Source organism: Macaca mulatta, chromosome 1 (assembly GCF_049350105.2).
Source record: "Macaca mulatta isolate MMU2019108-1 chromosome 1, T2T-MMU8v2.0, whole genome shotgun sequence".
NCBI lineage: Eukaryota > Metazoa > Chordata > Mammalia > Primates > Cercopithecidae > Macaca > Macaca mulatta.
In genome coordinates, this window is record NC_133406.1 from 36,100,157 (window position 1) to 36,114,370 (window position 14,214).

The 14,214-nt window shown below is 39.6% G+C and overlaps 1 long non-coding RNA gene across 1 annotated transcript in view; it reads left to right on the forward strand.

Moving 5' to 3' along the window:
- Positions 1 to 857: 857 nt before the first annotated feature.
- The window catches only part of LOC114679383 (uncharacterized), a 37,992-nt gene continuing 24,635 nt past the window's right edge, over positions 858 to 14,214 (forward strand). The window contains exon 1 of the long non-coding RNA XR_003731212.2: positions 858 to 993. This is a non-coding gene — a long non-coding RNA (uncharacterized LOC114679383). The remainder of the gene's footprint in view (positions 994 to 14,214) is intronic.

Sequence of the window (14,214 nt, forward strand, 5' to 3'; positions counted from 1 at the left end):
CGCAGGTTGCAGTGAGCCGAGATCATGCCACCGAGCTTTAGCCTGGGCAACAGTGTGAGATCCATCTCAAAAAAAAAAAAGAAGAAGAAGAAGAAGAAAGAGAGAAAGATTGAGAGAGGGAGGGAGGGAGGAAGGGAGGAAGGGAGGAAGGAAGGAAGGAGGAAGGAAGGAAGGAAGGAAGGAAGGAAGGAAGGAAGGAGGGAGGGAGGGAGGGAGGGAGGGAGGGAAGGAAGGAAGGAAGGAAGGAAGGAAGGAAGGAAGGAAGGAAGGAAGGAAGGAAGGGGAGAGACAGAAACTGCCCTTTGGGTAGCATGGCATGTGCCGCTTCTCCTGTTCTCAGTCAGATCCTCCTCCCTCCATGTAAAGAGTCTATTCTTACCACTGCTGACATCTAAAGAGCACAGAAACAAGAATCACAGCTTAGAGAAGATGTAACAAGGGAAGACAGAAGATTGTCTACTTTGGGGAGTTTTCTGCTTTAGTGTTCACAAAACATTTCATAATCTGCAGATAAATGTGCAGGCTCTGCAAAATACAACATGCAAATAGTTCTTGGTAAACTCTATGGATCAAAGCTATTTCTCTTTGCCCTTCAAATGATCTAGTTTGCTTTTTAAATATTTGAACATTTTCCTACAAGTTTTGACAATGACACAAGTTTAAACACACCATGCCCTTTATAAATAGATCCTGACCTGAAAAAGCTTCCACCCTGACTCTGACTCTTGTCTGAGGTTTGAGAGGAAAAGAGAGATTTAAAGGGAAGCTAATTAAGACAAATCTTCTAAAACATATATGAGGCTACGAATATATTGAGCGCTTAATTAAAAAACAGTGTTCTATTGGGTTTAATACCTAAATCAATGAAGTCTTATCAGTTGAGGAAATAGTCACAAAAGAGGTTGTGTAAAGGGCAGAATTGATGAGTGCTACAGTTCACAAATTTTCTACCATCCGTTCAGATTTGGATTCAAATGAAGATTCAACTAACAGGTATTGAACATCTGCTTTGTGTCGTGTTCTGTGAAAATACTGCAGTCTTCTTGAGGCAAATATTTTGGTTCTCAGCTAAGAAATTTTCTTTTTTCTTATTCTCTCTCTTTCTTTTCTTTTTCTTTCTTTCTTTCTTTTTTTTGGTTGTAGTGTTGGTGGTGTTGAATAACAGGAACAAGAGGTCATTCTTACTTTGTTTTAGTACTGCTATTTCAAAGACTCAGATACTTTCAGGATTTGTCTAACAAATAGAAAAAGTGTGTTTTTGTTGAAAACCACAAAGTTAATTCTAACAACTCGAAGCCAATATTTTTATGAGGATATTTTATTATAACTGTATATTTTAGTTGTAGTGCACCGTTGTATTTAGTTTATTTGTATGTTTTGATTCTGTATTGAAACATAAATTCTGGGTTTGAGTTAAAATGGTCACAGAAATGAGCAGAAAAATTATAAAGGAAGTCAGGATGAGAAATACCTAGTGGGGATTAGGCTCTTAGAAAAATGGAATATCTCATTTACTCCCTCACATCTAACAAGCTCAAGGTACATTTTCTAACTCTCACTTTTGTAAAAAAGTGCCAACGAGCACAATGGCTATTTTCACATCATCCCAGAACATGACACTGATAGATGTTAGTGCCCTCTTGTTTTCAATTTTCATTCTAGGGAAAACATTTTAGTAGAAAACATTTGGAATAGGGTACCATTTAAAAAGCATCATACTAAATAGCACGTTAAGGTCATTTCTATATGGCCTTTTAAATAATACAACCCCACTCAAAAAAATTTACGTAGATTCCCATATGTGTAGGGACTATTATATTGTTGTAGTTCTCACTCCAGTGGCTGTAATAAATAACTGTTACATTGTTAAAATTGAGTACTGCCTCTGAAGGTATAGCTGAATAGGTAAATTTTGGGAGAAGATAAATGATTCTGTGTATAGGGACCGTAAGAAGTATGAATTTACCCGAGAACATGGGATCTGCGGCATGAAAGTCTGAACTCTAGAATCCATTCTAACATTTACTAATTGTATGACCTTGAGGAAATTCATTTTAAATTTGTAAAACAGGCATAAAATATTACTTGCCTTCTAGGAATATTATGATGTTTTCAGAATAGTGTAAAGAAAAACATTTTTTAGAGCTAGGAACCATTAGTAAATTAGTTATAATAATACATGCTTTTAATACAATTGTTTTGGTTTTAATATATGTATTTTTTTTTGTTTTTTGTTTTTTTGAGATGAACTCTTGCCCTTGTCCCCCAGGTTGGAATGCAATGGCACAATCTCAGCTCACTGCAACCTCTGCCTCCTGGGTTCAAGCGATTCTCTTGCCTCAGCCTCCCGAGTACCTGGGATTACAGGCGTTTGCCACCACACCGGGCTAATTTTTGTATGTTTAGTAGAGATGGGGTTTCACCATGTTGGCCAGGCTGGTCTTGAACTCCTGACCTCAGGTGATCTGCCCACCTCAGCCTCCCAGAGTGCTGGGATTACAAGCATGAGCCACTGTGCCCAGCCGCCTCATTTGTATTTTTAAATCTAAAAATCAGTTTGGCCAGGTGAAGTGGCTCATGCCTGTAATCCCAGCACTTTGGGAGGCCAAGGCAGGTGGATCACAAGGTCAGGAGTTTGAGACCAGCCTGGCCAACATAGTGAAACCCTGTCTTACTAAAAATACAAAAAATTAGCCAGGCGTGGTGGTGCATGCCTGTAGTCCCAGCTACTCGGGAGGCTGAGTCAGCAAAATCGCTTGGACCTGGGAGGCAGATGTTGCAGTGAGCCGAGATCGTGCCATTGCACTCCAGCCTGGGCGACAGTGGGAGACTCAGTCTCAAAAAAATAATCAATTTGTAGAATGATGCCAGCAAAATGGTTGAATAGGAGATCCCTGCTCATATCCCCCCATAGCAACAATAATTTGGCAGCCATCCACAGACAAAAGTGTCTTTGTGAGAGCTTTGGGATCTACGTAGGAGGTTGCTCAGGTGGAGCCCAAGACCTAGGTAAGCCATTTTAAGAAGGCAGGCCCATGTCCAGGTGGAAGATTCACTGACCATGATCCTCGTTATAAACCCAGAAATAGCCCCATCTGCCAATGGACTGAGATACAGCCCTATTTGGCCTAGGTCCTCCCCACCAGCACCATCCATCAAGGGACTTAGGAGGAGACACCCCTGCCCATGCCTCAGATAACAGGCTGGCTGACCTGGGTCCTGACTATGAACCCTAAAGCAGTCCATGACCCAGCTTCAGTCCCTCTCAGCCATTGTTCAGGAGCTGTCTTTCCAGGGCAGTCCCCCTGGAGGCAGTCCCACTGACTTCAATTCAACTGCAGGTCCTGAAGCAGCCCTGTGACCCAGCTCCAGCCTGCTTTGGGGATTAGTTATTGGATCTTTATTAGTTTCCTTTGATGGTGTCATTTTGCCTGTTTCTTCATGATTCATGTAGCCTTGCATTTATATCTGCGCGTTTGAAGGTGCAGTCACTTCTGCCAGTAAAAGCAGATAAAGACTTTCTCTTGTCAAGTCCCTAGATAGATTAGACCTCAGTCACAGCTGTGGATCCTGAAACAGCCATGTGACTCAGTTCCAGCCCCTCTCAGCTAACATTTGGAGCCATCACCGCCTGTCCAGGGACCCATCCCAGTGACCTAGTAGGAGTCCTACCAGAGACCTGAAGGGAGCCACACGTATCTATTCACCTAGTAACAGGCTCTCTGTCTGAGGATCCAACTGTAGACCCTTGAGGAGACACTTCGGACCAGAGCCAATTAGAGGAATAAAAAGGAAAAACAAATTTAAAAAGTGACAAAAGAATATAAGACACATGAGACACCATTGAATAAATGTGTGCATTATGCAAGTCCCAGAAGAAGAGAAAAAGAGAAAGGAGTAGAAATCTTATTTAAAACAATAGTGGCTGAAAAGTTCCCAAATCTTGGGAGGGAAGTGGATATCAAGACTCGTGAAAGCTCAAAATTCCCAAGCAAGATCAATCCAAAGAAGGCTAGTCCAAGACACATGGTCAAATCATCAAAAATCAAACACAGAGAAAATTTTGAAAGCAGCAAGAGAAACTCTTCACATACAAGGGACCTCAATTAGGCTATCCTAGATTTCTCAGCAGATATATTCAAAGTGCTTAAAAAAACAAAAACGAAATAAAATGAAAAAAAAAAACCCTGCCAACCAAAATACTAATCCCAGAAAAGCCATCCTTTAACAAAAAATGCTAAAGGGAGTTCTGCAAGTTGAAACAAAAGGATGCTAAGTAGCAACATAAAAATATATGAAAGCACAAAAGTCACTGGTAAAGGTAAATACATAGTCAAGTTCAGAATACTCTAATACTATAATAGCAGTTGGTAAATCATTTTCACTTCTAGTATAAAAGTTAAAAGACAAAAATATAGCCAGGCACAGTGGCTCATGCCTGTAATCTCAGCACTTTGGGAGGCCGAGGCAGGCAGATCACCTGAGGTCAGGAGTTCAAGACTAGCCTGGCCAACATGGTGAAACCCCATCTCTACTAAAAATACAAAAAATTAGTCAGGCATGGCAGCACATGCCTGTAATCCCAGCTACTCAGGAGGCTGAGGCCCGAGAATCACTTGAACTCGGGAGGCAGAGGTTGTAGTGAGCCAAGATCGCACCACTGCACTCCAGCCTGGGCAACAAGAGTGAAAATCTGACTCAGAAAAAAAAAAAAAGACAAAAATATTTAAAATAACTATAGTTATAATAATTTGTTAATAGACACAATAAAATGATGTTAAATGTGACATCAGCAGCATAAAATGCAAGGTGGAAGAGAAGTAAAAATGTAAAGTATTTGTATGCAATTGAAGTTAATTTGTTATCAGGTTAAAATAGACCATTATAACTATAAAATATTTTATGTAATCCTCATGGCAACCAAAAAGAAAAAAATCTAGCAGATACATAATGGATAAAAGGGTACAAAATCAAAACATAGCACTACCAAAAAATTAAATCACAAAGAAAGACAATAAGAGAGAAAGGAAGAAACAAAGGAATTACAAAGCTGTCAGAAAACAATTAACAAATGGCAATAGTAAGTCTTTACCTATCAAGAATTACTTTAAATATAAATGGTTTAAATTCTGCAATCAAAAGACACAGAGTGGTTGAATAGATTTTAAAAATAAAACAAGGCCAGGCGCAATGGCTTACGGCTGTAATCCTAGCACTTTGGTAGGCCAAGGCGGGCGGATAACCTGAAGTCAGGAGTTCGAGACTAGCCTGACCAACATGGAGAAACCCCATCTCTACTAAAAGTACAAAGTTAGTTGGGTGTGGTGGTGCATGCCTGTAATCCCAGCTACTCAGGAGACTGAGGCAGGAGAATGGATTGAACCTGGGAGGCGGAGGTTGCAGTGAGCTGAGATCGCGCCATTGTACTCCAGCCTGGGCAACAAGAGCAAACTCCATCTCAAAAAATAAAAAATTAAGAAAATTAAAAAATAAAACAAGATCGAATAATATACTGACTACAGTAGACTCACTTTAGCCTACATAGGCTAAAAGTGAATGGATGGGAACATATATTCTTTGCAAATAGTAACCACAGGAGAGCAGAAGTGGCTATATTTATATCAGCCAAAACAGACTTTCAGTCAAAATCTGTCACAAGAAACCAACAAGGTCATTATACTATGATAAAGGAGTCAATTCATCAAGAGAATATAAAAGTTACAAATATATATGCACCCAATGTCAGAGAAACTAAACATATAAAGGAAATATTAACAAGACTAAAGAGAAAAATAGCAATACAATAATAGGAGAATTCAATATGCCGCTTTTTTTTTTTTTTTTTTTTTTTTAATTTTGAGACAGAGTCTTGCTCTGTCACCCAGGCTGGAGTGTAGTGGCGCGATCTCAGCTCACTACAAACTCGGCCTCCTGAATTCAAGTGATTCTCATGCCTCAGCCTCCTGAGTAGCTGGGATTACAGAATTGTGCCAGCACGCCCAGCTAATTTTGGTATTTTTAGTAGAGACAGGGTTTCACCATGTTGGCCAGGCTGGTCTCAAATTCCTGACCTCAGGTCATCTGCTTGCCTCGGCCTCCCAAAGTGCTGGGATTATAGGCATGAGCCACCATGCCTGGCCATATGCCACTTTCAACAATGGATAGATCATTCATACAAAAAATCAATAAGGAAACAGTAGACTTGAATAATACTATAAACCAAATGGGCCTAACATACACACATGGAACATTTCACTCAACAGCAGCAGAATTCACATTCCTCTCAAGAGCAATGGAGCATTCTCTAGGATAGATCATATATTAAGCCATAGCACAAGTCTTAACAAATTAAAGAAGACTGAAATCATATCAAGTATCTTTCCTGAAATCAATAATATAAAACTATAAATTAATAACAAAGGGAAAATTGGAAAATTCACAAATAGTATTAATAAAAATTAAACAACATGCTCTTGAACAACCAATGGGTCAAAGAAGAAATAAAAAACTATCTTCAAACAAACAGAAATAGAAACATAACATACCAAACATACGGGATGCAACAAAAGCAGTTCTAACAGAGGAATTTATAGAGATAAATACCTAAATTTTAAAAAGAAAGATCTCAGAGCCAGGTGCAGTGGCTCATGCCTATAACCTCAGCAGTTTGGGAGGTCGAGGCAGGCAGATCACTTGAGGTCAGGAGTTCGAGATGAGCCTGGCCAACATGGTGAAACCCCATCCCTACTAAAAATACAAAAATCAGCCAGGCCTGGTGACAGGCACGCTCAGGAGGCTGAGGCAGGAGAATTCCTTGAAGCCAGAAGGCAGAGGCTGCAGTGAGCTGAGATTGTGCCACTTCACTCTAGACTGGGCAATAGAGTGAGACTCTGTCTCAAAAAAAAAAAAAAAAAAAAAAAGACAAACTAAGCCCAAAGTTAGCAGAAGGGAGAAAAATAACAAAAATTAGAGCGGAAGTAAATGACATAGAGAACAGAAAGACAATTTAAAAGATCAAAGAAACTAAGAGTTGGTTTTTTAAAAAGATAAACAAAATTGACAAACCTTTAGTAAACTAACCAAGAAAAAAGAAAGATGACCCAAAAAATTACAATCAGAAATGACAAAGGAATAGTTACAACTGATACCACAAAAATACAAAAGATTAGGTGGATTCTACCAAACAGAAAAGAATAAACACCAATTCTTCTAAAACTTTTCTAAAAAAAAAATTAAGAGGGAGGAACATTTACAAACTCATTTTACAAGGCTGGTATTAACCTTGCATCAAAGTTAGATAAGAACACTAAAAGGGCCGGGCGCGGTGGCTCACGCCTGTAATCCCAGCACTTTGGGAGGCCGAGGCGGGCGGATCACAAGGTCAGGAGATCGAGACCACGGTGAAACCCCGTCTCTACTTAAAAAAATACAAAAAATTAGCCGGGCGCGGTTGTGGGCGCCTGTAGTCCCAGCTACTCGGGAGGCTGAGGCAGGAGAATGGCGTGAACCCGGGAGGCAGAGCTTGCAGTGAGCCGAGATCACGCCACTGCACTCCAGCCTGGGCGACAGAGCCAGACTCCGTCTCAAAAAAAAAAAAAAGAACACTAAAAGAAAAGAAACTTACAGGCTAATACTGAACATAGATGGAAAAATTCTCAATAAAATTTTTGCAGGCTGAGGCCAGGCACAGTGGCTCACTTGGGTATGCCAAGGTGGGCAGATCACTTGAGGCCAGGAGTTTAGACCAGCCTGGCCAACATGGTGAAACCCTGTCTTTACTGAAAATACAAACATTGGGCCAGGCACGATGACTCCCACTTGTAATCCCAGCACTTTGGGAGGCCGAGGCGGGTGGATCACCTGAAGTCAGGAGTTCGAGACTAGCCTGGCCAATATGATAAAACTATGTCTCTACTAAAAATACAAAAGTTAGCTGGGTGTGATGGTGCACACCTGTAATCCCAGCTACTTGGGAGGCTGAGGCATGAGAATAGCTTGAGCCCAGGAGGCAGAGGCTGCAGTGAGCTGAGATTGCATCACTACATTTCAGCCTGGATGGCAGAGCAAGACTCTGTTTCAAGAAGCAAAACAAAACAAAACAAAACAAAAATTGGCTGGGCGTGGTGATACATGCCTGTAGTCCCAGCTACTTAGGAGGCTGAGACACAAGAATCGCTTAAACCTGGGAGGTGGAGGTTGCAGTGAGCTGAGATTGCACAGTGGCACTCCAGCCTGGGTGATGGAGTGAAACTCTGTCTCAAAAAAATTTAAATTAAAAAAAATATATATTAACTGGCTGAATTCAACAGCACATTAAAAGGAGCATACACTATGATCAAGTGGAATTTATCATTGGTATGCATGGATGGTTCAGCATACACAAATCAATAAATGTAATAAACCACATTAACAGGGTTAAGGTAAAAATCATATGATCATTTCAATTGATGCAGAAAAAGCATTTAACATCCTTTTATGATAAAAATTCTCTACAAATTAGGTATAGAAGGAATGTATGTCAATGTAATAAAGGTCATATATTACAAACACACAGGTAACATCATATTCACTGGTGGAAAACTGATAGCTTCCTTTCTAATATCAAGAACAAGACAAGCATGCCCACTGTCATTACTTCTATCTAACATAGTACTGGAAGTCCTAGCCAGAACAATTAAGCAAGAAAAAGGAGTAACAGCCATCCAAATAGGAAAGGAAGAAGTGAAATTGTCTCCGTTTGTGGATGACATGATCTTATATGTAGGATACCATAAAACTCCTCCAAAAAAAAACTGTTGGAAATAATTTTAAAATTCAGTAAAGTTCCAGGATACAAAATCATCATACAAAAATCAGTTGCATTTCTATACACTAATAACAAACTATCTGAAAAAGAAGAAAACAATCCCATTTACAATAGCATGAGAAAGAATAAAATACTTAAACCAAGGAGGTGTAAGATTTGTACACAGAAAATTATAACACTGATGACAGAAATGAAAGAAGACACAAATAAAACGGAAAGATATTCTGTGTTCATGAACTGGAAGAATTCATATTGTTAAGATAGCCATACTACCCAAAGTACTCAATAGATTCAATGCAATCCCAATGAAAATTCCAATGATGTTTTTCACAGAAATAGAAAAAAACTGTCTGAATATTTATGTGGAACCACAAAAGACCCTGAATGGCCAAAGCAATTTTGAATAAGAAGAACAAAGGTAGAGGCACACATTTCTTGATTTTAAATAATATTACGAAGCTATAGTAATCAAAACAGTATGGCAATGGCATAAAAACAGACACACAGACCAATAGAGAGCCCAGGAAAAACTCCATGCATATATAGTCAACGAATCTTTGATAAGGGCACTAAGAATACATAATAGGGAATGGATTATCTCTTCAATAAATGGCCTTGGGAAAACTGAATTTTCTAATGCAAAATAATGAAATTGGACCCTTATCTTACATCACACACAAAGTTAACTTGAAATGGACTAACTTTTCCACTAGTTAGTCCATCAAATTAACTGTGTATGTGATGTAGTCCCAGCTACTCGGGAGGCTGAGGTAGGAGAATCACTTGAACCTGGGAGGTGGAGGTTGCAGTGAGCCAAGATCATACCACTGTACTCCAGCCTGGGTGACAGAGCAAGACTATCAAAAAAAAAAATTACAAAAATTAATAAGTCATGGTGGTAGGAAGCTGAGGTGGGAGGATGGCTTGAGCCTGGGAGGAGGAGGTTGCAGGCCAGGCACAGTAGCTCACACCTATAATCCTAGCACTTTGGGAGGCTGAGGTGGGCAGATCACTTGAAGTTAGGAGTTCAAGACCAGCCTGGCCAACATGGTGAAATGATGTTTCTACTAAAAATCCAAAAAAAAAAAAAAAAGTGTCCAGGCATGGTGGTGCACACATGTAATCCTAGCTACTTGGGAGGCTGAGAGGGGAGGATTGCTTGAACCTGGGAGGTGCAGGTTGCAGTGAGCAGAGATCGCACCACTGCACACTCCAGTCTGAGCGACAGAGGGAGACTCTGCTTCAAAAAAAAAAAAAAAAAGAAAGAAAGAAAGAAAGTCAAGCTATTGGAGAAACTGGACAGCAGTGTAAGTGTGAAATGTCTTATAGAAGAGTATTGTGTTGGAATGGCCACCATATATGACCTGAAGAAACAGAAGGATAAATTATTGAAGTTCTATGCTTAAAGTAGTAAATAGAAGTTATGAAAAATAGAAAAGCATAAAGCTAAAAATGAAGATCTCGATTATGTATTGAAAGAGTGGATCTGTCAGCATTGCAGTGAACACATGCTACTTAATGGTATGCTGATCATGAAACAAGCAAAGATCTATCAACAATGAACTGAAAATTGGAGGGAGCTGTGAATATTCAATAGGCTGGTTGCAGAAATTTTTAAAAAGATGTGGTATTAAATTTTTGAAGATATTTTGTGGTAAAGCATCTGCTGATCACAAAGCAGTAGAGAAATTCATTGATGAATTTGTTAAGGTCATCACTGATGAAAATCTGATGCCAGAACAAGCTTGTAATTGTCTAAGTCCATTTTGTGTTGCTATAAAGGAATACCTGAGGCTGGGGAATTTACAGAGTAAAGAGGTTTATTTGGCTCATGGGTCTTCAGGCTGTACAAAAAATACGGTGCCAACATCTGCTTCTGATGAGGTCCTCAGATTGCTTCCCCTCATGGTGGAAAGTGAAGTGAGAGCCAGCTTGTGCAGAAATCACAAGGCAAGAGAAGAAGCAGGGGTGGGGGAGGTCCCAGGCTCTTTTTAACAATCAGCTCTATAGTACAGTGAGAACTCACTCATGCCTTTTCCCCTCAGGGAAGCCATGAATCTATTTATGAGGGATCTGCAAACCCCCGCCCCACACTGCCTGACTCAAACAGCTTCCATTAGTTCCCACCTCCAACACTGGTGATCAAACTTCAACATAAGATTTGGAGGGGACAAACATCCAAACTGTAGCAACAATGCTAATGAGACATCGCTATTTTGGCATTGTTGCCCCAGAAAGACACTGACCACTGAGAATGAGACAGCTCCTACAGGAATTAAGAAGAATGTCAAGGACAGAATAACTATGCTGGGATGTTCCAATGCAGCAGGTATGCATAAGTTACATAAGTGTAAGTTGCTGAGGTAGGGAAAAGCTTGCATCCTCACTGTTTCCAAAAAGTGAATTTTATACCAATCTGTGATTATATTAACAAAAAGGCATGGATCACCAGGGATATCTTTTCTGATTGATTTCACAAACAATTTGTATCAGTGGCATGTGTTCACTGCAGGGAAGCTGGACTGGATGGCAATTGGAAGATTTCATTATTCCTTGACAACTATTATGCTCATTCTCATCCTCCAGCTGAAATTCTCGTCAAAAATAGTTTACGCCATGTACTTTCCCCCAAATGTGACTCCATTATTTCAACCACATGACCAGGAAATTCTTAGGTAAGAGTAAATATAAAAACACTTTCTTCAACAGCGTGCTAAGAGCAGTGGACAGAGGTGTGGGTGTGGAAAGTTTTCAAAAGGAGTTTAGCTATATATGCTATATATGCTTTTGCAATGCTTGGCACACAGTGACTAAAGCCACTGGCCTGGCATAACCTGTGTCCTGCAACTATGTTCAGTGATGATGATGAACAAGATGGTGACTCTAAAGAATTCCATATGTCAAGTGAGAATAAAATGATGCCCGACCTCCTTACATATGCAAAACATATACCTTTGGAGTCTCTAAGTAAGCTGGAAGAAGTGAATATTGAAGACGTTTTTAACATCAATACTGAGGCTCCAGTTGTTCATTCACAGATTTATGGTAAAATAGTGAAAATGATTCTGAATCAAGGTGATTGTGATCATAGTGATGATAAAGATGATGTTACTAACACTGCAGAAAAAGTGCCTACAGATGACATGGTGAAAATGTGTGATGAGCTTATTGAAGGATTTGAGCAGTGTGCATTCATAATTGAACAAGAAATAATGTCTGTTTATAAAATCAAGAGAGACTTCTAAGACAAAAACCGTGGTTAATGAAGCAGACCAATCTGGAGGAAACACTTTAAAAAGCCAGCAGATGCCCCCTCATCCCTAGAGGACCCACTTCCTGGTCCTTCAACTTCTTTTGATGTTTCTTCTCACCTAAAAAAAAGAAATACAGGCTAGGCGTGGTGGCTCACGCCTGTAATCCCAACACTTTGGGAGGCCAAGGCGGGTGGATTACCTGAGGTCGGGAGTTTGAGACCTGACCAACATGGAGAAACCCCATATCTACTAAAAATAAAAAGTCCCAGCTACTTGGGAGGCTGATGCAGGAGAATCACTTGAACCTGGGAGGCAGAGGTTGCGGTGAGCTGAGATCGCGCCATTATACTCCAGCCTGAGCAACAAGAGCAAAACTCTGTGAAAAAGAAAGAAAGAAAGAAAAGAAAGAAAGAAGGAAGGGAGAGAAGGAAGGAAGGAAGGGAGAGAGAAATAAATACAATGTACAGTTGTAATTTTTGAAACGCAGCATTGTAGACAGAGAAGCAAAAACATTTGCTTTGTTTGTCATTGTCATTGTTTCACAGCTGATACGGGTATTCTGGTGATGCCACTGTGCTGCTTAGTTACCCTGAACACATTATTTTTTAACTGTATTAATGATATGTCACATTTTTTATTGTTAAGTACTTATGTGTGAATAAGTCTGAGGAAATGATTGCTTATTAGTAGCATATAAATTCAGTCAAGGATGATGATGATGCCAAACAACCACAGATTGTCCACATGGGTGGCTGAGATCGTGACACCTGTGCTTTCTGATGGTTCAGTGTACACAAATTTTGTTTCGTGCACAAAATTATTTAAAATATTGCATAAAATTACCTTCAGGCTATGTGTATAATGTATATATGAAACATAAATGAACTTTGTGTTTAGACTTGGCTCCCATCCCTAAGATATCTCATAATCTGGAAATAGTTCAAAATCTGAAATCCAAAACACTTCTGGCCCCAAACATTTCAGATAAGGTATGTTCAAGCTGTATCTGCACTCCCATTCTCATTGAGCATTATTCACAATAGCCAAGATATGGAAATAATTCAAGGGTCTGTCAACAGATGAATGGATAAACAAAATGTTATACACACACACGTGCACACACACACACAGACACACACACACACGTATTGGAATATCATTCAGCCATGAAAAAGGAGGAAGATCCCACGATTTGTGATAACAGGCTTTAACCTGGAGGAGATTATGCTGAGTGAATTAAGCCAGATATAGAAAGACAAATATTATCTCACTTATTGGAATCTAAACAAGTCAAACTCATAGAAGCAGAGAGTAGAATGGTGGTTGCCAGGGGGCTGAGGTGAGGGGGAAGGGTTGTGGAGGGAGATGTTAACCAAAAGGTACAAACTTTCAGTTCTAAGATTAATAAATCCTGGGAATTTACATACAGCATGGTGACTATTGCATCCTTTTTTTTTTTTTTTTTTTTTTTTTTTTTTTTGAGACGGAGTCTTGCTCCATAACCCAGGCTGGAGTGCAGTGGCACAAACTCAGTTCATTGCAACCTCTGCCTCCCGGGCTCAAGTGATTCTCCCACCTCAGCCTCCCGAGTACCTGGGACTACAGGCATGCTCCACCACACCCAGTTAATTTTTGTATTTTTAGTAAATGGGGTTTCACCATGTTGGCCAGGCTGGTCTCAAACTCCTGACCTCAAGTGATCCGCCCGCCTCAGCCTCCCAAAGTGCTGGAATTACAGGCGTGAACCACCACACCTGACCTACTGTATACTTGAAATTTGCTGTGTGCATAGATCTTAAGTGTTCTCACCACAGGTGACAATGTGAGGTAATGGATATGTTAATCAGCTTGATTGTGGTAATCATTTCACTGTGTATGTATACATATAAAAACATATATATATTTTCAAATCTTTATTATGTGGATAAAATCATCACATTGTACATCTTAGAGATATACAATTTTTATTTTTCAATTATACCTTAATAAGACTAGAAAAAGTTAAACCCTTTTTCAAAATAAGAAATTAAAGACAATAACATGTAAATGCTCATTTTAAAAATCAGAAAAGTAGATATAGGAAAAAAGGAAAAGTATCTGTAGTCCTACCATCCTTCACCTTCAAGTCTTTGCTCAAATATCACTTTCTTGGTG